The sequence below is a fragment of the Leptosomus discolor genome, unplaced genomic scaffold (assembly GCF_034619465.1).
Source record: "Leptosomus discolor isolate bLepDis1 unplaced genomic scaffold, bLepDis1.hap2 HAP2_SCAFFOLD_43, whole genome shotgun sequence".
NCBI classification, from domain to species: domain Eukaryota; kingdom Metazoa; phylum Chordata; class Aves; order Leptosomiformes; family Leptosomidae; genus Leptosomus; species Leptosomus discolor.
Window position 1 is genome coordinate 124,840 of NW_028237934.1, and position 23,350 is coordinate 148,189.

At 46.1% G+C, this 23,350-nt stretch overlaps 1 protein-coding gene across 1 annotated transcript in view; it reads left to right on the plus strand.

Moving 5' to 3' along the window:
• Window positions 1–23,350, plus strand: part of LOC147412353 (uncharacterized) — a 79,046-nt gene that overhangs the window by 38,540 nt on the left and 17,156 nt on the right. The gene's annotated exons all lie outside the window — the stretch shown is intronic.

Consider the following 23,350-nt stretch of genomic DNA (forward strand, 5'->3'; position numbering starts at 1 on the left):
ACACCTGTTCCAGAAAAGCATTTTCCACCCTCCAGCCCATGACCTCTCTAAGCAGAAAAGTCCTATCTGCCACATAAGCTGTCATAAACCAGGCAGGATATGTCAATGTTTCAAATACATCAGTATTTATAAAATTAGAAACTTTAAAGCACAAAAAGGAAAAAAAAAGAAAAAAGGATGGTGGGGGAAAAATGATATTCTACCTTGACTGTTATGTTCTTAAGCTGACAGTATTTAACATTAATGTCTCTGTATTTCCAGGTCACGGTTGAACAGTTCTATTTGTGGGTATCAGTGAGAGATGATCTGCCTTTCACCAGTTCAGGCACTTCACCTACACTTATTCACAGATTATTATTATTTTTAAATGTTTCAAAGGTTTGAATCTGCCCCTTCAAGGTATAATGGGGAAAAAAGCATATTGTAACTGAAATTAAATTACACTTCTCTTGATTTAAATACAGGTTAAATAAAGGTTAGCTCCACCTGTACATTCATCCACAAGAATGTCAACACCTCCAACTTCACAGACACCCATAAGCTCTTTTCGTAAACGCAAATTCCTAACGACAGAACACCGCTCTGTGACAGTGAAACAGAATGCACACAACCAGCATTTCCCTTTTTGATGAGAAAATGAACATCTCTAACAGACAAGCTGGGATTAAAAATCAACCAAATCTGGACCCCAAAGGCAGTGTGGGTTATGATATGCCGCCATAGATCTGGACTCGACACCCGACAGCAATCATGCACGAAGGAAAATTTTAGAAAGTTGTTATGCAGAGGTTTAACTAGAGCCTGGCAGCTTAATTAGGGACAGGAAAGGTATTTGCACGGCAGTCCCATGTGCAGTAAGGCAAAGCGGTGTCACAGTTCCGTTTCAATGCCGCACCCACCCTCCAACAAAACAAGGACACTGCGTCTGAGTAACATGGGTGGAAATCTCACCCGCCATCCCCAAGTTAAACTGGGGCATTTCTTCACTTTCTGTCACTTCCCTCTGGCTTGGTAAATCTTTTGCAGAGTCTGATGCCAAGGCCCGCAGCTTTTTCCTGTTTCTAACAGCGGATGTCTTGGTTTTCACAGGTTGGTTTGTTGTTGGGCACCACTTGTACCCGGGATTTGCCTTCATAAATTCATCCTTGTGCTAGAAAAGAAAAGGAAAAGGACCCGTTACGCCAGTCATGGCACTATACTATTCACAGGGCAACAGAGCGCACCCCTTGTAAGAGGATTTAATACAGTAAATAATCCTTAAATATCTTGATTTTTAACAGTTCAATCACATGCCGAGAGTCTCACTGACAACACAATTTAATAGGAAGAAATAATAAGATCAGTAGAGCTGTATTTAAAAAAGTGGGTTTTCTCTTCCCTCTCCTGAGGCTCTATCACCCAGAGCAGGCTGAAGTTCTGGTCCTGCAAGCTGCTCTCCAGTGCTTGTACACTCACTCTGGGAAACAGACACCATTTGAGTAATTTTGCAGGTACAATCTTGGTTTACTTTCTAGTTTGAATGCAATTAAAACATACATTTAGCAATAAATGCAGCATGATGCTCCCTAACTTGCACTCATTGTTCTCTAGGAGATCTGTATTTTAGAATAGTTGAGTATACGCTTTCCCAAACCAGGCACCAAATGTAAACCACTACCAGTATCATTTTGTTTTCAGTAATTTCTGATACATGATCCCAGCGTTCCTTCCAAATGTACCGTGCTGCATGGCTGCATACAATAAACTGGGACCATTTAAAACTTTCTTTGGCCCAGAGCACACCGCACACATCTCACTTGTTTGCTATATTCTTGGTAGCAGGCACCAAAACAAACAAAGCCAGGCTACACGTAGCAGGGTGGGGGAAAAGCTCTGGATTCTCAACAGTTTGGGGAGTAGGGAAAGGATGGGGACCTATTTCGTTCACAAAATGCAACAGTGATGTTTTCCAAGTATCTTGCTGATCTTGCTGTAGATGTCTGCCTGACGGCTGACAGGGGTGTACAGCACTGGCTGCTGTGGGAGGCCACCCAGCAAGGACCAGTGCTGACCCCAGGGAGGAGGAACCCAACACCCACCACCTTCCCGGGCACTCAGCAGCTCTCGATGGCAGCAAAGGACCAGAAGAGCTGTTTTACCCTGAAGCACACGGCAGGGCAGCTGCAGGAAGTTCTCCTGGGCTTGCACATGTTCCCACCCACCAGCTGCCGCCAGGCCCCACCACGGCACAGAGAAGCACCTACGTTTCACGCGTGTGCCTGCACAGAAACACGCGCAGAAGGAAGAAAACCCCTTGGGTGTCCCACACAGAAACAGCTCCGGGAACCTGGCCCTCTGATGGAGTCCCTGCAGTGGTTCCCAGCCCAACACCCCACACGCCTTGCGGCAGGATCACCATCGCACGTGCGTCGCTTGCTTCCATTTCCATCTGAACCTGCCAGCCGGCACTTGCTGCCTGCAGGCTGTAGCAAGGGGGAAAACTATTCAGTGGCCAAGCAGCTCAGCGCCAAGTGAACCCGCCGTGTGAAAGCCTGGATTTACAGGAACGGCTGTAAACAACAAAACCCTGCAGGGCTCGCTGACCCCCCCACACCCCCCGCCTTTTCTGAATAGGGCCCGTGTCTTTAATCTGCAGCCTGAGGACTGCAACACTTCTCACCTCGCCCCTTTCCCCCAGTTCGGTTTGGGAGCTCAGTAGGCCACAAAAATAGCCTGGTGGAGGGAAGGGAAGAGGAGGGGGTAAGGGAAGAGATGGGAGGGAAATACACAGTGAAGCAGCTTTGCCTCCCCTCGTTAAAGCCACAGCCCACGCAGGAATCACGTTTCCAGCCTGCAGAGTGGAAAGCACAGAACCGCTAGCAATGAGGTGTGTGAGCTCTTTGTATCAGCCTTGCTGCTTCGAGTAACCGAACTGTTCCACGGAGAAATCCGACGAGCTGACAGGCTGTCCATCACAGGAGAACCGGAACGCCTGCCATTCACCAGACAAGGCAGCGATCAGCTTTCCATCGGTTCCCAACAGGAGCAGTTCACGTGAGCTGCTGTATGAATGGATTTGCTCTGCAAAGCCAGGGCTGAACATTAACCGACCTCCCCAAAGGGGAGGGAGCAAACTGCGGGAGGGCAACACTTGTCCCCTCCTACCGCAGGCGGCTGCCAAAGCAGCAGCACAGCAAGGACAGGAGCTCCCAGTTGGGCTGCCTGTACCTGCGGAACCGCTGGCCGAGCACTCATGGGCAGACCCGTCCAGCTCCGTCACTGAGCAGCAGCAGCCGGGATTCATCAGGCTGCTCCCTGCAGGAACAATCCCCACTGCCGGGGTCTTGCTGACGCACGGCCGTGTTTAAAAACAACGGGCTTTCTCGCAAGGGAAACGGGGCTTGAGCAACCGTAACCTGGCTGGCGATTTTCCAAGGCAGCTGGATATTCCCAGTAAGGCCTGTGAGAGTTAACAGAAGAACACTACCCCTGTTATGGGAGTAACTAAAAACGCTGGAGCACGTTTATGAGTGGCCAGATTTCATTTTCCCCTCGGTGAAGGGAAACGCTAACGAACGGCAGGAACGCTTGTGGTTCCACTTGATAAATCCTCTCAGCTAATGGGCTTATATCCTAGATCGTGGAACTTTAAAAGTTAAGTTGATCAAGGGAGTCTGCAGGATACAAATAGACAGCCTGCTGCTAAGGAAACCACCAACAGAAGCCAACACTGAGTTCTACAGGCACAGCACGAGCTCTCCAGGGCAGGTGTTTAAAGAATAAAAATTATATGCTATCTCTCTTCTACACATTCTTGGAACCAGTTGTAATGATGCAAACTACTTAGATTTATTGTTTTGCTTTGACTGTGAGTATGCAATTTGTTCTTCATGACAAGAAAAAGAAATAAATCGCTACGGGAGCAATGATTTCTACAGCAGTATCATTAATAGTTTCAAATCTGTCACTCCATGCAGAACTCCTGCAATTATTTTCCTTGTTAATGAATGAGTTTCCTTCATTCAAGACAAAAGGCTAAGAAAAATAGTGATGGATCTCCTAACTGCCCTTTTCCCACACCTTTCAGGAAGCTTCACCAATTTGTGAGTGGGAATGCAGAACAAACCAGGAACAGCTGGACAAAGCTGATACTCAGGTATTTCTACACTGTCACAGACAGGGAACTACAGAGGCATTCCAGACCCCGCTTCAGAAATGACCTGCCATGCAGAACACTTCAATTTCCCTGTGGGCTCTTCCATGCTCACACAAAGTACTGAACCGCCAAACCTTGTACCCGTGTGTTAACAGTAACAGACAACTTCGGGTGACAGGTACAGGTACAGAGAATGGTTTCTCCATCATTTCACAGCTCTCTGTGCTTCTTGTAGCGCTCCACCGTTGCTGGACAAATGAGAGATGTCCTTCCTTCTGACTGGCCCTCCATCATTTTTCCTAAGATCGAGTTCAGTGGTTACCCACAACCTACATCACGTGGGTAACTACAGGGATCTGTTCTGGGGTGATGTTATCAGCCTGAGTGCCTGGCTGTGTCCCCCTCACTCTGCTATTGAGATCTGCAGCCTTCCTGGGGCCAGCTTACCAAGCAAGCTATTTCTTAAAAGACCTCATTTAAATTTGAAGTTGACCTAAAGATACTTTGTGAAATATGGGGATAAATCTCTTTTCCTTGCTCCCAGTTAAAGGACTCTGACGATGGGTTGCTCTCTGATTCAGACACCGGACTCTGCCTCACGAAACGCTGCTCTGTCGGAAACTGGGGAACAATACATAGGGAGAGTACTTCATGAAACACTAAGAATTTTTAAATTCTTTAGCATCAAAAGTAAAAAGCAACTACATTTGTTGACTACGCTTTTTCTTTTGTCCACCTGTATTATAACAGCAACCTGTATTACCGATAGCAAATGCACAGCCTGAGCGAAGGATCACTGGTCAGCTGACACTGAACTGTATGTTACTGTGTTCAGTGGCCCCTGCCCATGCACTGTCCCCCTGTTAATGCTCGTACCGCAGGGATTACCAGGTGATATCTACCACAAAATACGTAGATTTGTGCCAATGACTACTAGAGCCAGGTTAGTTTGTGTACACAGACCAATTTCTTTTCATTCTGGTCCGAAGGACCACGTGATTCAAAGCAAGAACAGCAGCTGCTCTGGGCACCAGAATCCCACTGGGGAAGCTGAGGAACTCAGGGAAGAGGAAGACCTCACAGAAAACATTGAATACACAGAGAAACAGAAAACAGGCAAATAGGTAATGAACTCCCTTTACATCCCGGCAGAACACACCTCCTTGGCCATGTTAGTGTATTTCTGCTCTTCTTCTGTCTCTACAACAGCCCACCGACCCGCCAGGACCTTGGTTGCATCACGGCTATTGAGCCAAGGGTGGTCTTTATGCACGAGAGCGCGATGGTGTTTGCAGAACAAGAAAAACGCATTCACTGGTCGGCGAGCTCGTTGCTCTGAGGACTTCTCTTCGGTTCCATCAGCATCCCGCTCTAAACCATCTGCGCCAAGGAGTGACACCTAGCAACAACAAAAGGGAAGGGGTGAGATCCGAGACGGAGCTGAGAAGGTAGCACAGCTTGTCAAGAGCATGGACTGCTACCCACTGTTCCTCTTTCATGTGGGCATGAATGACCTAACAAGTCACAACCTGTGTGGAATCAAAGAAGACTACAAAGTCCTGGGGTCAACAGTGCAAAATTCAGGTGCCCGAGTTACCTTTTCCTGCATTTTACCAGTTAGGGGGAAAGAGGCAGCCGCAAATCAACAGATAATGCACATCAACTCTTGGTTGTGCGGCTGGTGCCGTTGTGAGGGCTTTGGGGTGTATGACAGTGGGGCATCCTTTGACATTAACCTATTGGGGAGGGATGGAGTTCACCTGTCTGGCAGAGGCAAGGGTATCTTTGGTAAAAGGCCAGCCAGCTTGGTAAGGAGGGCTTCAAACTGAATGTGCCCAGGCATGGGGTCCAGGGTGGCAATGCCCCTGCCGTTTCATTTGACTGGGGAATAGACCAGGCGAAGCAGAGCAACAACAAGTGTCCCACAGCTGCCTCTCCAGAAGAAAACCAGAAGGCCAGCTCCCTCCAGGGCATGTCTAGTTATGGTAGATCCTCCTCCGTCCCTCCAGGGAAACCTGCGTGCTCAGTTACCTCCCCAAAATGCCTGTACACCAATGCACACAGCACGGGGAGCAAACAGGAGGAGTTAGAGATCTGTGTGCGGCTGCAGGGCCGTGATCTCATAGCACCAACGGAGACACGGTGGGACAGCTCAATGACGGGAACACTGTCATGGATGGCTACGGGCTCTTCAGGAAAGACAGGCCAGCCAGGCGAGGTGGGGGAGTTGCCCTCTGTGAAAAAGGATCTGGAATGTATCGAGCTTTGCCTAGGGGAGGGACAAGTTGAGAGCTTACGGGTGAGACTTAAGGGGCAGGCTAATGTGGGTGACACTATTGTGGGTGTTTACTACAGGCCACCTGACCAGGAGGAGGAAGTCAATGAGGCCTTCTACAGCCAGCTGAAAGTGGCCTCACAATCACAGGCTCTGGGTCTCATGGGGGACTTCAACTACCCTGACATTTGCTGGAAAAGCAACCCAGCCAAGCAGCCACAGTCCAAGAGGTTCCTACAGAGCACTGAGGACACTTTCTGACACAGGTGGTGGAGGAACCAATGAGGAGAGGGGCGCTGCTTGACCTCATACTGACAAACAAAGAAGGATTGGTTGGAGATGTGAAGGTTGGGGGCACCCTTGCTGTAGTGACCACGAGATGGTGGAGTTCAGGGTCCTGCATGGGAGAAGCAGGGCACTAAGTAGGATGGCAACCCTGGACTTGGAGAGCCAACTTCAGCCTCCTCAAAAACCTACCTGGAGGAATCCCGTGGGCTGGGGCTCTAGAAAGCAGAGGGGCCCAAGAGAGCTGGTTGCTATTCAAGCAGCACTTCCTCCAAGCTCAAGATGGGTGCATTCCTATGAGGAAGAAGTGGAGCAAAGGAGGCAGGAGGCCTGCTTGGATGGGCAAGGAGCTTCTAGTAAAACTCAAAGGGAAGAAAGAAATGTACAGCAGGTGGAAAAAGGGGCTAGTCACTTGGGAGGGATATAGAAACACTGCCAGAGAACGCAGGGATGCAACCAGGAAAGCTAAGGCCCACTTGGAATTAAAGCTAGCCAAGGATGTCAAAAACAACAAGAAGGGCTTCTTCAAACACACTGGCAGTAAAAGAAAGACGAAGGAAACTGTGGGCCCATTGCTGAATGAGGTGGGTGCCCTGGTGACAGAGGATATGGAGAAGGTGGAGTTGTTAAGTGTTGCCTTTGCCTCAGTCTTTACTACTAAAGCTGACCCTCAGGAGTCCCTGACCCTGGCACTAGGGAAAGAAGTCAGAAGAAAGGAAGACTACCCCTTGGTCGAGAAGGATTGGGTTAGGGATCTTCTAGGTAAACTAGACACCCACAAATCCATGGGCCCTGAGGGGATGCACCCACAAGTGTTGAGAGAGCTGGCGGATGCCATTGCAAAGCCGCTCTCTCCCCTAAAATAAATGAACCAAAGCTTACTGCACATTAGTGCGGAAATAAAAATGTATGCTCAGCTCCAAGAATTCAAGTGGTGTTCAGAAGGTTGTTTTCTTAAATTGTGAACCATTTAACCCGAGTCATCACCCTGAAGCAGCAGTTCTACTCTAAAGAGGCTTTTGAGCAAGATGGGTCATCATCCTCTAGGCTGAACACACATTTAGGAGATCCGAGACACAGAGTAAGTCAGATCCTGGCTGTTACACAGGCACCACTTACTACAGGAAGACACACGGTCGCTCTTTGCTTCAACTTTGGAGTGAATCTCTGCAATCATCAACCACAAAAATCCTCAGGATTTAGCCCCACTGATGGAAGGACTGAGGCCACAGACTGACTTCAAACTTTACCTTTGCAGCATGGCCTGGAAGCCCCCAGCCCCTTAAGTATGTCGAGCTACATAATCTATCCTCTGTGCCCTCTCTTCTCTCCTATAAAATAGGGGGTCGTTCATAGCATGAACAGGTAAAATATTTCAGCCCCTGTATTTTAATAAATCTGTGTTTCCAAATCTTTTCCCCCCCATTTTTGCTTATTCAAGTTCTCCTAAGTTTTGACCTGCATTTCAGAGACTTTTTTGGGATTCACTTGTTGCTGATGCCTCTCTCAGTCAAATGTAGGATTGGCATAATGAAAAATGTTCTAATTCTCTAGTACATCGCATAGGACTTTTCCTCTTAAAAAAGGGATGCTGACATAGTGTGATGAACTTGTTTTCCTTTGGATTGCTTCATCTACCATATTGCTACCACACTTCATGGGCACTTCTGTCATAATTGTTGATATATTCACATACTATTAATATAATTATGAGAGAGAGAAGCTGTCCCATCAAAAGAAAATAAATCCAATCAAATGCAAAACACAGCTAACATGGACACTTTCATTCATTTTTTTTGTATGGAAGATTTTGGCAAGACACAGCGTAACTACTTAGACAAGGCACTCCATGGTCACGTGAATGCACATATGATTATATGACAGCACAAGTTTTACTGGCATTATTTACTTTTTGAATGGCAAAACATCAGTGGAATCCATTTAGAGGACTTTTCAGATTCTATTTATTTACCCGATTTTTTTTCCCCTCAACACATCATCAGTACCATGTTAGTTGCTTGTTTTGTACGGGAGATGGGAAGCTGGCAGACAGAAGCAAGCCAAAATACCGACTCCTGCTCTCCCTCTCAGGGATCCCTGAGTGCTGGCAAGCATCCCTAGCAGCAGGCTTTTGGAAAGAGAGCTGGACCTGGACTGTACCAGAACCGAAGCATGGGTTTAAGCTTGGCCGTTAAATAGTTCCCTGGAAAGTCAGAGTCTTTGCAGGATTTGGGGCTTAAAAGTATAGAAGCTTGTCCCGGTTTGGCTGGGACAGAATCACAGCCCAGCCACACTAGGCAGTTCCAGGGCAGCCGACCTGAGTTAGCTCCAGGGGTAGCCCACACCATGATGGCATGGTCATTCTAAAGGGGGAAGGTTTGCTGAGGAGAGGGAGCTCCTGTGGGGTTCCTCTGGCTTCTCCTCAGGACTGCCCTCTGGCCAATGGGGACAGCTGCATATTCCCTTGGCTAAGCACGTCTCTGGTGGTATTGGTGGTGTTTTCACTAAATCTGCTGCACTTCTACCCCAGGTCTGCTCTCCTTTTCCCCAATTCCCCTCCCTGGCTGGTGAGGGTTCACCAGGTGACAGAGTAACTGTTACAGCTTAGCCCCGGGTACAGGCTCAATGTAGACAAGGATACACGACACCCACAGTGCAAAGTCTGCAATAACTGGAATTTATGAACCATATCACAAAAAAAGGCTTTTCTTCTAAAGTACAAGTAAAAATACCATGTATCTTTTAAGGCAGACGCAATGGCTTTTAAAAGTTAGCAGGAGGGCAGACAATTAAAACAAGCTAATGAGATTTTACAAGACATTTCTCAGCGTAAGGATGACAAGCGAGAGATGCTATGGAAAAAGTAGGAATACTCCAACAAGACAAGACAAAAGTACGGACAGCTTTGCTTACAGGAAGCCATAGATGCTTTATAACATCACCAGAGGATGCTTGTCAAGGCTGACATTCATGATCCACTGACAGCAAGAGATACCTTCAGGGTGATGTTCTACACCTCCCTTTGGTGCAGATACAGATCAAATAGAAGAGAGATATTACACCAGTAAAAAAAATTAACAATTCCATTTCTTTTTATGTGTGTGTGTGTGTGTGTGCTGGCTGTATTATTTCCTTTCTAGTCCTTGAAACATTAACCAAAGAATGACAGTTTTATTGGATGACTCAGAAATACGTATACCTAATAGGGCTTCAGAGAGAAAAAAATAGATTCCTTAAGAAAAGAGCTGGATGGTGGGGTGGAGCAGGGGAGAAGAATAATTGTTCAGGTTTTTTACAGCATATGTTTCTATTTCAATGAGACAACTGTATGCAGGTCTTCTTTTTCTTTGAGTGTTCATTAAAAACAAGTGTTTGATTACCTTCATGAACATTAAGTTTTGTTTTCCTCCTATCATCCTCTGTTATTTACAAAACCTGATAACAGACAGCAGACTGACTTCTGCGGTCCTCGTTTTGGGACAAGCTCACCCCACAGTTGACCTGTCACCAAGAATGCTGCTAGTGGTTGTGCTGAACCAGCTGCACTCACCAGGCATTGCCCAAACTACGTCTACAGACACAGAAATCCTTACAAAGCTCTTCAAAAGCAACCAGGCGCTGTAAGGCACACAGTGATACAGGCTAGAAAGAAATCCAAGACCTGCAGAAGCAGAACCCTGGAGATGTGAATTTTGACTACGGTGGTTTTGACTTCCCTGTGGGAAGGTTCTCTGTGGAAGAATGTCTGAACTTCAGCAACGCTCATCTCACCTCCATGAGGACAGTGGAAATGAATTTCTGGTTTCCTGTTACCTTAAAACCCCATTTCCTGGAGTCCAGCTGGGCCCTCAGCTGACTCCATGCAGATAACTGGTACAAAGGAACAAAGGGAAAGTTTCAAGTGGATTTCCCACACCTTCTGCTCCGTTTTACACGATCTAATTCTCTACTACCTTGTAAAAACAAATACCAAAGAGAGAAAAGGGGACCAAACTATGGCACTAATGGCTTGGTGTACTGGGGGTGACCGAGGCAGAGACCTGAGCTGTTCCAACAAAGAAGCAGGCGACTGGGACATGAGTTCATGTTCTCACAGGTCTAGTGGGCTGAAGAGGTATTTGAACTTTCAAATAAATGCAAAAGGAGATTGCTGGCAGTAAAATACACCTACATCATGCAACAACTTTTTTTTTTTTAAAATAAATTTCTTTTCACTCTGGAATAACTGGACCAGAATATTTCTATAATGAAGAACAAGAACTGGTTGACGCTAATTACTGACTAGTCAGTGAATATATTCTTTATTGTTGCACAGCCGAAAAACATGAGCGAGCTTTCTAATTTTCAGCAATGTGATGGTTTAATGGAGGATGTGCTGAGACTCAGTGGAGCCCTGTTTGCTAGCAGAGGTTTGGGACAGACTGTCACGCCATGAAATTCTTGGCAACACAGCAACAGGTCTCACTTAATTTTTAACGACATACTCTTCCATCTTCAGAAATTTTTTTAAACTGACTTAAAACTCAGATCTGAGTTACTTGTTTTGTTCTCTAACATATAAAATCAAGCCCCAAGATCAAGAGGATGTCAACAGCACTTTTTAAATTATTTTTTTTTAAGTGAATCTTTCGTACCTAATAATCTAAAGGGCGTTTCAAGTGCTGGCTCTCTCCAAATCTGCTTTTAAAATGGAAACCACACAGACAGCGAGTGCACAGGATGGCACAAGAACCGAACAAGAACACCTCATCCATTCAACGCATAGAAAAAGCTTGCTTATTCTGTGCAAGGAATACTCTGCCCAGGTGTGCTCGTGTCACCATTTCAGGCAACTGTACTAAATGAACATGAACCTTTCCATCAGACTTAACCATAATATAAAAAATAAAGCTTGAAAAGTCAGGAGAAGATACGTAATCTACTGCAAAGTCTTTTAATGATAGCTAATTTTAAACAAAGATTTCTTTTTTGTTTTTCTTTCTAGTTCTCTTCTTTTACAGAAGACAACATGAAGAAATACAATAAAACAATATTTTACCTTGTAGGGATTTCTTCAGCCTTCAGGAATGTCCTCATTGAAATAAGTGGGAGACAGGCAAATCCTGCCTGCTACAAAATTGCCCTCAAAAGACACACTTAGGAACCGGATCCTATCGTTACAGTGCATGAGCACAGCGATCAGGAAATTAAAAAGACAAAACTTAGCATAGATCTCGATTATCGGGTCTTCCTTACACCCCTGTCAGAGAACAAACACAGATGACTGGACCTGAATTCCGCATTTAACCCAAATTTGTGAGTGCCACATTAGGTATGGTACCGGAAAACCAAGGTAAGAGTGTACCATCATCAGGCTGCCAGCAAGTGCTTGTTGTCAGTAGGGCAAACTACTTGGCAGCTGTAATCTAGAAAATACACTCAAAAAAATAAAAAAAGAAAAGAAAGGAAAGAGAAAACAGTAAAAAGTCAGGGAAAGACGAGGGAAGCAAAAAGAGTGAAAAAAGGGCAAAGGAAAAAAAAAAGAATGAAGAAATAGGGCAAAGAAAAATAAAGGAAAAGCTCTGTGAAAGCTCATTGTTTAGCTTGAGAGAGACAAAATAACGGGCTTTGAATACAAAAAAAGACATCAGCAATTAGCCTTATTTTCCACATCCTTAATGCAGAGCACAAGTGGGTGGCTCTGCTGAGGGGAAGGAAACTGGAGGCCGAGCCCGTGGGAGCACTCGCTTACAGGCAGCGGCACAGGAGCAGCAGAAGGGAAGTGTCTGCCAGGGGTCACCCAGCGCCAGGTCATCGTGGGTCATTGTCCCTACTCCATAGGCTGAACATAGAAAAAAATCATCTCATTAAGAAAACTAAGTGGTGCATGACATTGCAAATATGTAACTAAAAAAGTATTTTTTAAAAGGACTCAAAATGTCCTGAACACAAGTAGGACAGGACTTCGGACAATCTTTATAAATACAACCACCGCCCCAGTTCTCTGAAGTCTTTCATTATGCTGCTGTTTGCTGTCTTTTTCCCTCCATTTGAATGGTCGTTCCCCAGGCTGAATGCCAACAGCCACTTATTAGGTAAAACAAATCAGTACATTTATCTTAAACTTGTCAGTGCTGGAAGGTACCAGCTCCCAGGCTTGTGGGAGTCGGCCCCTAGACCTACAAAAATAACCTTTATAAAGTGAGATATGGTTTAGGATATGGTTAAGCCTTTATTTTCTACTATGCTTTATCCTAAATACACCTAATCCCTGAAAAAAGTCAGGACCTCAAACACTAATTATTCATTTTGTAAAAATAACAAAGTACCCAGCACTTTCCCAATGGAGTTGCTGAGGCTGGGCACAGCAGGTTTGGCTCTATTTTGAACCAAGCTTTAAGGAACCTCTCGCGGATGAAATGGCAAGCCACCCACCCTGCAGGAAACGCTCGCTCTGCCCGGGCAATGCAGCTGCTGCTTGGCAGAAACACATCGCTTCCACACCAAAACAAAACACCGACGCCACTCCAACACGGTACACGTCCCCCAGCCCAGCAGCTCCGCAGTAGGTGAGCATTAAGTGCGGAAGGGAAGGAGGTGGCACGGGAAACAAGCCTGCCCAAATGGCACAGCAGTGTGGGAGCAGGAGGGATTGGCACGCCGTGGGCGATGGGTCGGGGAAAAGGAGGAGGACGCAGCAGAAATGCGGCCGCTACCCAGTGCCAAAGGTGACCCGTGCCGGGGCTGCGATGAAATGGCCAGTAACCGCATCACGGCACTGGTGCCCGCACTGGATACAGCGGGGCCAAAAGGGAGCAGCTGGGGTGCTGGCCCCAGGCAGGCAGGCAGGCAGGGAGGAGCAGGCAGGCAAGGGCTGCAGGGCAGCCCAGGGCAGGGCACCCCACCGGCTGGCTGCCCCCCAGGCTGGCAGTGCTCCCGGGCACAGCGAGGGGCACGGCTGGGCGCCAGCTGATGCAGCTGCTGGGGTGCGGGGGGACAGGTCCCATCGGCCAGCCAGGCACTGCTCCTGCTGTCCCCAGCCCCCGAGTGAGGGGCTGGGCACGTTGGCTGCTTTGGGGCTCCTGCACCCCTGGGTCACCTCTTCAGCCATATCGAGCCCCCACCCAGTGTTTTGGGAAGAGGGAAATGACAGGGAAGAGGAGAAGCCAGGCTGGCGTTCAGCAGCTCTGCTGAGCCATGCCCTCACTGGAGACCTTCGCAGGCCCAGAGGAAAGCCAACGAGGTGCTCGAGGCTTACTCGAAGCAGGCTCCCCGTGAGCTCAGGGTTGGAGGAGAGGGAGGACACAGAGCAGGGGCCAAGCCTGGGCAGCAGGGGAAGGGGTTGGAGGTGCTTACTTCTAATGCGGCTTTGGAACCCAGCCCTGGGGGTTCCAGGTGCCAGCCCAGGGGGAGCAGGCAAGGGTGGGGCAGGCAGGGAGGCAAAGGGAAGCTTACACCGAAGGCTCACCCTTTTAAAACTAAACTTAAAACAAAACCCCAACCACAAGCAGCATGCACCGTGGAAATAAACCACCAGCCAACCTGCCCAAATGATGGCCTGCAACTGTCTGCAGAGCGGCTCACTGGTGCAGCTGAGGGGAACACTGCTCACCACAGAAGGACGCCAACTAAAGAGTCTGAAGTAGCCAGCCAGAACCCTTTTGCATTGACTTTTATTTTTCAGATTGTGTGGCTTTCTTCCATAGTCACTTGAAAAAAAGCAGTTGGCTGAAGACTCATGTCTTAGGCAAAACAGGCCACCTGCTATTGCAGGGCTCATTGCAGCCTTCAGCAGCTGCAGAGGCAGGAACAAGAAACCCGGCAAGTCACAGGCCACAGCTACACTTACTGCACTGAAACGTTAACGAGACTCCAGTGACACACCCCTCCAGCCAAAATTCCGGGTCATAAAGCACAGAAGACAGCCACTTCTTGGAGTGAGAGCTGCCTTTCCGGACACCAGGCACTAACCTCCCCAGGCGCCAACCAACGGCCACAGCAGGTCTGCCCGCAGCCACGCACATCCCCTGGGAAAATCCACCCAGATCAGCCCAGTGCTTTCCTTTGCCTGGAGCTCCTGGAGAGCAGGCAGGAGGTGCCCTCGCTGCGTGCTCTGTGCAGCGCTGACGCCAAGGAGATGGGCACCGGAGAGCAGCGCCAAGCCCCCCCCATGAGGTCAGTCACCCCGGGGGTGGATACACTGGGACACCTGCGCTCCTAAACCTGGCCCTGCTCCTAGGTGAAGGAGGCAGGACCCACCCAGCCAGAAAGCTTTGTCGTCCTTTTGCTCCAAAGCAGCAGTTCTTTTTGCTCCTACGTCTGCTGCCACAACAGGAGAGAGTGCCAAGAACCCCGGGAGGGTGAGCAGAACAAACGTCCGAAATCCCAAATGCAGAGGAGGCAGAGTCAGTGCTTTGCAGGGCTTCCCCCCAGAGCCGTTTCTCAATAGCACACTTCTCCTCCAGAACACAGAGCAGGCTGTGAAATGCCTCCACCTCTCAGACAGGGGACGAGTGCTTGTCTGCAGAGCAGTACAGAGCACAGCAGCAGCACAACCCAAAACCCACTGACTTTTAGCAGGTTAAAGTAGGGGAGAAATTTTGACAGACTGAATAGTTGCATGACAATGAAAACAGGGGTCCAGAACCGAGGAAGCACTCACATACAGACCCTGAAACATTGTCCACATAGATCAGTAATACCTGTATTTCTCTTTTTTCTGAAGGCAGCATTTTAAGCATCAGGAATGAGCTTTTAATGCGGACTAGATTCCTTAGTGCAGTGGTTTAATTTGATCACAGAAGAAGGAGATACAGCTGAAGGAACTTTGACTCTGTTTTTGGAAACACCACCATCTCGCAGAACTATGCAGATCCACTTAAAATCCTTTTGGGTCTAGCAAAATTTGTAATGATTCTGAAAACAGATGTACCATCTCATTACACAAGTTTCAAGTGTCATCTAGCGGCTATTTTCACTTTTATTTCAATTTGGCATTTAAAAATAACTTTCCCCCTTCTTAAATTTTAAAAAGCTTGTTATTTCTATCATTACTGTTATTTTATTATGCGACTCTGGCTCCTGCAATGGTAAGTAGATGCCTAAGTTTAAGCATTCAGATGGACTGAATCTGAGCCATAAGACAGCTGATTTCAGGACTAAAGAATTAAAAGAAAAAGAGAAAAAAAATCATATCCATCTTGTCTATAGAAACAAAACAAGGCACAAATGTCAGTTCATGATTTAGAGCTTTTTCAGTACACCTTAATCACTTCTTACAATGAGAAAATTCTGACACGTTAAAGTCCGTAATAAAGCGTATTCTAAGCATTCCTCACATCAGATAAAGCCAAAAATCCACAGTGCCATGTCAGGAGGTTTGTGTTTTACACTAACCCAACTGGTGATCTCACACAGGCCCAAAACTTTGATACTCAGCTCAAATTGGTGATTTATCATATCACTCTCATAATGGGAACAATTAGTTCAAGTTTTCTGTCTCCTACCTCAAATAGCCTCTTATTCGCCAAGAATAAGGAATGGAGCTGACTAGGTAGCCGGAAAAATGGCTAAACCTGCACATGCAATGCAGCGTGCCCAAACAGGCATCAGACCTGCACTGCATGCCAGGCAGACATGGCGTGAAACATGCAAAGCACATCAAATCCTGAATCCCATGTGTCACAAAGACATGCAAGTCCATTTATGCTGCAGCCTGCTAGAGCTCGGTGACAAGACGCGCTGTACGTAAGCCCTACACCAAATTAGAAGCCAGTTACATTCCTCAGTGAGTGTTTGATATTTGACATTTTTCTTTCCCCAGATCACCTCTGTCGTGTAACTTTTCACAGGCTGTTACAGAAATTCAACTCTGCAGGCTTCTAAAATTTCCTGCTTGTTTAGGCCATGGAAGTTACACTACATATACAAGAACAAGCCCTTCTTTACACAGGAGCTCACATTAGTAAATCCAAACCAACTCAGCTACCTCCAATTCTTATTTCAGTCTCAGAGCTGTTGATTCTCAGTTACCTTAGGCTGCTTCCTCAACACCACAAAGCTCAGAGGATGTCAGGGGAATAAAGCTGTACTGAATGTTGATAGTGGTTGACAGGCAGCTGAATATGAGTCAGCAGTGTGCCCAGGTGGCCAAAAAAGCCAACAGCATCCTGGCTTGTATTAGGAATAGTGCGGCCAGCAAGAGTAGGGAGGTGATTGTCCCTGTCTACTCAGCACTGGTGAGGCCACACCTCAAGTACTGTGTCCAGTTCTGGGCACCTCAATACAAGAAGGTCATTGAGGTGCTGGAGAGAGCGCAGAGAAGGGCACAAAGCTGGTGAAGGGCCTAGAGAACAAGTCTTATGGAGAGCGGCTGAGGGAACTGGGGCTGTTTAGTCTTAAGCAAAGGAGGCTGAGGGGAGACCTTACTGCTCTCTACAACTGCCTGAGAGGACATTGTAGAGGGGCAGGTGCTGGTCTCTTCTCACAGGTAATTAATGACAGGACAAGAGGGAACGGGCTCAAGCTGCACCAGGGTAGGTTTAGGCTTGACATTAGGAAAAAATTTTTCACTGAAAGGGTGTCAGGCACTGGAATAGGCTCCCCAGGGAGGTGGTGGAGTCACCATCCCTCAATGTGTTTAAAGGTCATTTAGATGTGGTGCTTAGTGGTTGATGGTTTAGGGGTGTCCTTGGTACAGTAGGGTTGATGGTTGGACTCGATCTCAAAGGTCTTTTCCAACCTGAGTGATTCTATGATTCTAATGTTGGAATTTACATCCATGACATATGTGGCTGCCAGTGTGTCACAAAACCCAGACTGATTTCAGATGAAAGAAACCACAAAGCTGAAGCCTTACAAGGCAAATAATTGACTACTTCGATTTAGGTTAAACAGATTTATGAGCTTAGAAACAGGACTAAGTTACTGCAATTTGAGTAGCTGAGCTGTACAGCACTTCAGCCTACAGCAAAGCCAGGTCAAGCACATTTTTGGCTTATGCAAGTCAAACAATCGGAGATTTGAATGTTGCTTACGGAGCAGGCTACCACCCACTCACTCATTCCCAGGCAGGTTCTTTCTTTCACCCAAAAACATTGTACATAGATTTTGTGTATTTTTGTGAAGAGGTTGTTTATACATACATCTCATGTGTAAAAGTAACTTCAGTGATGTTAGCCCCTGAAAGGAACATGCATAGAAGCCAGAACTTTTATGCCATAGTTGTGCTGACAGGAGAGGATCTAACAAATGAGGAGAAAGCAGTAACAATGGAATTCATCATGTGATTAAATAATTTTAGTTGATGACCCAGACAGAAAGAGAAGTCAGGCAGTGAGATCTGCTGATGACACTAAGCCATCACTTAGAGGAGCACCAGAATATCACAAGCATGATGCTGAGCACCTCAGTAATGTAACAGGGTTGAAATTCAATAGCAGAGACCAATGCCATTATGGACCAATTCAAATTTTAGTCAAATTTAGTCAAATTTAAGTCACAGGTCACAACCTCAGCAAGGCCCTTTCTTCAGCTGACTACACCGATTCACAGTACGTAGACGATCTGCCCCATGTTATCAATAAACAACTTGCACCCCCGGAGCTCTATAAACTATTACCTCTGGCTTGACAGCAGTAAAATCTACCCACCTTCTTCCTACCAGGACTCCTTGATAAATGGCAACTGCTGCTCAAACCAATGCTAGAGATGAAATACTTCAAGATTTTGAAGTGTTCACCTAACCTCTAGCACAGAGATTATTCCTGGTGAAGATGTTACAGTCTGGAAGAGCTGCAGGCTGGAGGTGCCCGCCCGAGCCTGAGGACATGGGCTCAGGAACCCCCAGGACCCAGGAGGCCACCGTCTCCGTGGAAAACAGAAGCGCCACAGAGACCCAAGTAAATGAAAACAGAATGGCCGCTCCCAGTGCTCGTCAGGATGCTGATTCCCCGTTTGCTTAGGACCTGCCAACACTTCAAATGTCCTTTTGAAGGGACCAAGTTTAAGAAGTGCTGTCAAGCAAGTGGGAACTGCAAGCAAACCTGCCTGTGTATCCCTACAGCTCACAGCAACCAGCTTCGCTTTCATTTACCAGCTCACTCAGAGCCACTGATGCAACAAACTTCATCCCCTAGTAAAAAGCTTTTTCAGGAGCTGTACGATACCAAAGTATTCCAAACACTCCAGCAACATAACCCTTTGCCTAAGGACCTCACAGCTTAAAGAGTATCTGATACACAAAGCTACACAAAACAGTAACCAGCTTCCAAATTGGAAAAGGCTCCTAAAGGTGCTAGAGAGCTGAGAACTATCCCAGCTAATCACATTAGATGTTATGATCCTGGCTATAGTTCAGAATCACACAAACAGAAAATGCAATCCCCTTCCAACTTGTCAGGGGCTTATCCACATGGACTTTGTCTGAAAATCAGAGGGTGATACAAGTATGGGAAGTGCTTTTCACTATCACCTCCTGATGGATCCCAAGTCTTGCCTCCTAAATCCTAAGAGACTTTAATTCTAAGAGGCTGGGGGGGGGGGGGGGGGGCAGGGCCGGACAGGGGGGAGAAAATAACATAGAGGCATCTCATCTGAACACCTGACATGCCCATGCATCCACCAGGATTAGGACAGGTTTCTGCCACCTGCTCCATGCTAGATGGAGAGAGAGGGGGAGATAGGGCTGAGAAGAGAATGGGTTTATCCTGAGTTTCAAAAGAAATTTTCCTCCTTCTTTCTACACAGCTTTCCCTTTGGGTGGAACAGGGTGAGCGCTGAAAGGGCTGATCTGGCGATACCCAACTGATAACGCATTTCAAAAGGAAAAACCTAACTTTCATAGGTTAATTCAGCTTATGCCCTCAAATAAAGTCATGCAACTGAATTTCTCATTACGACAAAGCTTGGCATAAGGCATAGTGTTTCCATATGAGCAGAAGTTGCTTTCACTTGGACGTTTACACAGCTTGCACAAGTCTGGAAACTTGGCTGTGAAAAGAGAGTTGAAAACACAGCGGTTATCTCCTCCCTTAGGTGTGCTCCTGGGCCCTTTCAGACCACTCTGAACTACTGGGGACCAGCCTCTTTGCCTTGCCAAGCTCTTCCAAGCCATTATATGGGACCTGCTCCCACAAGTGAGGAACTGTTCTGCAGAGGAAAGAGGTGGTTGACAGTGCACATGCTTGTCTGTAGAGTGGGCACAGCAGAGCCACAGCATTGCTGTACGTGCTGCTACTGCTACGCAACAACTGCTGAGAGAGAACAGCAAGAGCTCCTGGTTACCCGTGTGGGAACACAGGAACCATCAAACAAGGACCTGCACAGTGGCCATGAACTTACTGAGACCAGGAAGACGCCTGTGCACGCACGCCTGAAGCTTGGGAAGACAGGTCCTGAAGGTGTGTACATCAAATTCCAAATCTGTTCATTTTAATGTCCTCCCCAGCCTAAAATAGCTCTGTAATCTTGCTGCAGTACCTGATATTTATTTAGTACTACATATACAATATATCGCTGTTCAATGAAAAGCTTCTGGGCACTATAAACAGATAACTGTCCACCAGAATAAGGCCAATTTTAATTCCACTTAGCCAGTTCTCTTTAGTTCTCCAAGCGTTCTCAAAAAGGCCTCCATTGCAAGCAGCTGTAGATCATCAGCACAATCCATAGTCCAACACATTTTGCACTGAAAAAATGTTAACCTAGAGCATGAAATGTTTAGTGCAAATGAAAGTTAATCATCTGATAATATCAGAATACCTGAATGTAGCGATATTGCTTGTTTTCCTGAACATCATTTCTTAATAGTGCATTAAATGGGTAAGACACTGTTCTTTTATTTTCAGCCCTCATTCACCCAAGTTTCATCATTCCTTAGAAATATTCATGAAACTAGAAAAAAAAAATTAAGCAAAAACATTAAAGCAAAGTCTTCAATAAGGAGGAGAGAAGCGTACATCCAGCTTCTTGTGGCTAGAGAGAGGGCAGTCAGAGCAAGGCGAGTGAACACGACCATCAGAAAAGCAAGAGCTGAGCAGCCCAGGAACCACAAAGCAGAGCAAAAAGGGAAGGCAGGGGGGCCGAGCTAGAAAGAGAGACAAGGAGACCCAGAAAAGACAACTTGAAATACAAGTGTCAACTAGTCTTCAAAAGCCTTTGTGACTTCTCAAGTGTTTATTCAAAGGAAGGTGTCTTCATGATATGTCTTGCAGCAATCAACCTCTCCAGCAAACACCTCCTGAAGGCTGCTGCGGCAGCTCTGCTCAGCCAAGCACAGCGCTGCAGTCCAGTATCACCTTCACGTATCATAATTTTGATCTGAGTGTGCTGTACCTGCTGTTGTTACAGGCAGCTGGTAACATGCTCCTAAGTGAGAGGAGGTGAGAAAATATCTTCTGTTTGCATATATTCTTCTTAACTGTTACTCATCTCACACCTTAGCCCTTATCGAAGAGCCACACCAATTTAGTGTCCAACCACCCGAGCTGCAGGAACGATTCAGCTAAGAAACAAAGGCAGAAAACAGAGGATGTTGAAAGAGTTCTTTGTACGAAAAGGAGGAAATCCTACTGCATTTTAAATCTCATGTGTAAGCAGCATACATGGCCTTCACTTCGGCTCTGCTGAACATTGCATCTCCCAACAGGTCTTTGCCAAATGGAGGGGTACGGCTGTGCATAACCGAGTTCACTGCTCTTTGCCCAGGGCCTGCACAGGGGGATGTTTACGAGCCTTCACCCCAGAACAGCTGGCAATGAAGAGGCACCAATACAGAGGGAGCTCAGGGAAAAAGAAAGATAAAGAAAGGCCCTTTCGGTGTTGTTCATCTATCGAGATACTTGCACTATTTATAGGGTAGGTAGAAGACAGAATCTTACAGAGAGAACTTCTTAAGACCAGAGGAGATTCCAGGACTGAGTCAACAATTGTATGGTTTCAAATAACAGTCATTATGAACTCCACAGTTTGGCGTCTAACTCTGAAGCTTCAAGGACTTGCAAGTTATTTTTTGGGTTTCAAATAATAGAACCATCGGGCAGTTACTTTAATTAAAGTCAAGAATTTTAAAATCAAGAATTTAAATGAACATAATTTGAAGAGCTGAATCTTTAAATCAGTCATTAGATAGCATGAAACCCAAGAAAAGAGGAGCTGTTAATAGCAACACCTCTTTGAAGGCTATTTTTATAAACTCTTGTGAATTTTATTACAAATAGCTGATAATCCACACCCCCCCAGCACTCTTATGCTAGGCCTCAGCACACTTAATGTCTCTATCAACTAATCAAACTGCTAACACCACTACTAAATGAGCCTTTTACTACAATGTAGGGACATCCCAGATGTTCTCTCGCTGGTTTTGAAATCTGAGATAACAAGCAATAAAACAGAGTTATGTTTATGATCCACAAGACAATGTTGAGCAAATCAATTCCGTTACTGTATTTCATTAACATACCTGCATTTGGGGGATTTAAAGGGGAAAGCACAGCCAAGACAAGTAAGTAGGCATGAAATTCTAAGACAGAGAGGGTTGCTTTGCATTAATCTCAATGTCATTTAAAAGAAAATGACTAAAGCCATTAATTGTAAGGTATTTCCAGTGTCATACCTCTGTTGGTGCACGTCAACTCTTCATACCAGTGCAAAATGCTTCCCACCTGCATGGCAGAACAGTCTTCAAGCTTCACACTGGGAAAAGAATTACAGAGATGTAGTGCAATAACGGTGATTTTGGCCTCAAATATCAGGCAACTCATTTCTATCTCAATATTCTTTTGTTAGTTCACTGAATGGAAAATACAGTGGACTCAGTAGACTTTGAGCACAGAACATATGCAAACACACAGTTTCTATGAGGCAATGTGCATACAAAGTGGGAGATGGAAGGGAATCAAGCTTGCCCACCAATCCTGTCAATGTTATTTCAAATAAACGAGAGCAAGCAAATTTCAGAGCAGTGAAGCAATTCAGAAAACACAGCAACAATGAAATCCACAATGAAGCATCTTTAAGTAAAATGAAAATGGTAATGTTTCCATTTGCTTTATTTCAAAAAAGCATCAAAAATGCTTGTTTTCATTTAGCAACTATTTCTGCTTCTTCAGCTCTAATTACTAGCTTGCAGTTACTACTTTATCCAGTGAAGTACAAGTCTGACCTCTAGTGACCGCAATATGCAGATTGAGTGGGATTAACGCCGTAATTTCGCCGCCCCCCCCCCCCCCTTTTGACCAATGAAATATTTGAATCCTGATGATTCCTGCTTGCAAGATAAGATGGGACAGACAAAAATCATGTAAGAAGGCTGGATTCATACCATAAAGAGAAGTTGATCACTGGAGTTTATTAAAGGGGTTCTCACCAAGAACAAACTCAAGCCACTCCAATTTGGTTTTCTTTGGTACCGTGGAAGCCACATGGTTTGCTAGAGGAAAGCAAACAAACAAAAACCCCTGCATCTTACAGGGCTGCATGGAATGCTGAAGACAGGCAAACTGCTCTAGGTAAGACAGAGACAGTAAATGACAACAACAACAACCACCCAAACAAAAAGCCAACCAAACAAAAAACCCCAAACATACACACACAGGAAACCCATAAATAAACCCCACCAACCTGCAAGCGGGACTTGCTCTTTCTTAGGATCTGAAAGGAAACACGGAAATTTAAAC